Genomic DNA, 2524 nt, shown 5'->3' on the forward strand with positions numbered 1-2524 from the left:
TCCCTCTCTCTCTCCTTCTCTCTCTCTCCTTCTCTCTCTCTCTCCCATGGAGGACAAGTGTCCTATGTGTTAGATACTTCATTCCTCACAGCAATTGAGCTTATCAAATTCTTCTATCAACTGAACTTTCCTATCAGCTAATTGATGCTGACAGCATAAACCATCACTTCAGTACCGACCTTAATTCTAACTCAACTTACTTCTGCAGTATTTGGCTTCTCACGAACAAGCTTTCAATTTCTAGTCACTGCTACTATTAAGGCTATCATTAGAAACCTTGAATCGGCTTACATATCTACACAATGTGTATGATCAGATAAAGTAGATAGACGTCGAGGGTTCCAGTTGATCCGATCAACGGAACAGCCTGCTCGTGAAATTAACATGCAAGTGGCTGAGCACTCTACAGACACGTGTACCCTTAACGTAGTTCTCGGCAGGGATTCGGCGTGACACAGTGTGACAAGGCTGACCCTTTGAATTACAGGCACAACAGAAACAGGAAGTAAGAGTGAGAGAAAGTTGTGGTGGAAGAGTACAGCAGGGTTCGCCACCATCCCCTGCCGGAGCCTCGTGGAGCTTTAGGTGTTTTCGCTCAATAAACACTCACAATGCCCGGTCTGGGAATCGAAACCACGATCCTATGACCACGAGTCCGCTGCCCTAACCACTGGGCCATTGCGCCTCCACACGAAATATAGTAAGTGATACATATTTCTCTGTGTGAAGTCCTTAGTAATAGAATTAAGAATTTGATGGTAATAAATTGTATTTGTGTTCTGAATTTTCTTCATGCCATACACTTACTCACACCTGTTTAATTACTTGTTTATTAATAAAACCATATGAATACCTGTCATGCTTGAGTAAACGAAAAGCGCCAGCTGCAGACTGAGCTGAGGTATGAGGGCAGCATTTAATATGCATAGTAAACTTTATAGCAAGAATTAGGTGAATTATTATTTTATTTTTTTTTTTTTCATTGTTATGGCCAACCCCACTCAGTCCACTCTGGCTTCTCCTCCCACTCTTCTCTCTCTGCTTCTATTTCAATAAAATCATATGAAATATGTTTTACTATGTGATATTGTCTACATGAGGTAGGTCGTTGCCTTTTCTCACTTATTTTGTTATTGTTGTGCTGGTCAAAGTATTGAAATACATTTTATTTCCCCCAGTTTTGTGCTAGTGAAGCTATCAAGATGCATTTCATTCTCATCTGTTGTCTTCAGTGCAAGCAATCTATAAGTTTCTGCATGAACATGTTAAAAGTATGATGAAAAACAAATCAATTTCTAAAATCATTTAATACACCTCTCTCTCTCTCTCATACATACATACCTACATGACAGTCTGGTGAAGATCTGCAGGCCACATCTTGAAAGTCACTGTCACCTTCTTGTCAAAATTTAGTAAATATTGGGTCATCCCATAAATAATGCAGCTTTTTTTTAATACTTCTTTTATTTTTCAAAATTAAGATAAAGATCTTTTTTAATCTAAAATATACTCTCCATTTTCTACAATACACTTCCATCTCTCTGGTAGATTTGCAAGGCCCCTCTTCCAAAATTCACTTGTCTGTGACAAAAAAATGCTCCTCCTGTACTCTTCTGACTTTGTCTACAGAAATTATATATACATATATATGTATATATAATGTGAGTAGAGCAGGCCTGATATTTTCAATTTGGTCTGTGATCACTTTGACACCTAACATGTGGCACACTATGCATCTGTACAGCCAATGTCAATTTTGATGGAGTGTATGAGCTAATGTACAGCACACTAATTTGTTCACTATAAACAAGCCATCTGTACAGGTTATATATATATATATATATATATATATATATATATATATATATTGCTTAGGTATTGTGAGACTAATAACCTAGTGTAGAACTCAATATATGTGTGCTGCAGAATGAAGTGTTAGACGAGGATAGAGTGGTAATAAGAAAATGAGATGACAAAGGAAAAGAGATAAAGCTATACAATGTTACTCTTATAGCAGAAACAGCAGTAAGCCAATGAAGTTCATAAGATAATCTTTTCCTTTGTCATTTTATTTTCTCATATATATTTGTGACAGACTTCACACAGTTTCCATCTACCAAATTCACTCACATAGCAGTGATTGTTTCATTCATCAACCTTAAACAACCCTTATTCCAGGACATTTTGCATGGGATGAGCTATTCAACCTGAAGAGAATTCTAACTGGGCCTCATCTGCAAAGTTATTCGCTGTTTGTCTTGATCTGAGATCACCATGTTATGTACATATGGTTGTGATGCATATGCCTGGTGTGCCCTTATCAGACAGGTAGTCATGATGGTATATTAGACTTTAGATATTTGTACCCCAGTGTCACTTTGATGGCATGTACTGCTCTCCCACTCAATAATAATAATTATTATTTCATTATTAACCTCTAAAGCAGGGGTGGGGACCCCCCCCCCATCCGCAGGCAGAATTGCACCTGCAATCTGGTATACTTATATGTACTAAATATAAATTT

General features: G+C 37.5%; 1 protein-coding gene and 1 long non-coding RNA gene across 7 annotated transcripts in view; one reads left to right on the forward strand and one right to left on the reverse strand.

Annotated features, from left to right (window-relative positions):
* LOC106882187 (alpha-(1,6)-fucosyltransferase) overlaps positions 1-2524 on the forward strand; it is an 881702-nt gene that overhangs the window by 640387 nt on the left and 238791 nt on the right. Inside the window, exon 1 of one of the 6 annotated variants that reach the window (XM_052976383.1) lies at positions 1065-1100. The exons of the other annotated variants lie outside the window; for them this stretch is intronic. The gene's annotated coding sequence lies outside the window, so the exon portion shown is untranslated. Of the gene's footprint in view, positions 1-1064; positions 1101-2524 lie in introns of those variants that run through there. 6 annotated transcript variants of the gene reach the window in all.
* Positions 1-2524, reverse strand: part of LOC128250699 (uncharacterized) — a 42431-nt gene that overhangs the window by 8701 nt on the left and 31206 nt on the right. The gene's annotated exons all lie outside the window — the stretch shown is intronic.

Source organism: Octopus bimaculoides, chromosome 24 (assembly GCF_001194135.2).
Source record: "Octopus bimaculoides isolate UCB-OBI-ISO-001 chromosome 24, ASM119413v2, whole genome shotgun sequence".
In the NCBI taxonomy this organism is placed as follows: domain Eukaryota; kingdom Metazoa; phylum Mollusca; class Cephalopoda; order Octopoda; family Octopodidae; genus Octopus; species Octopus bimaculoides.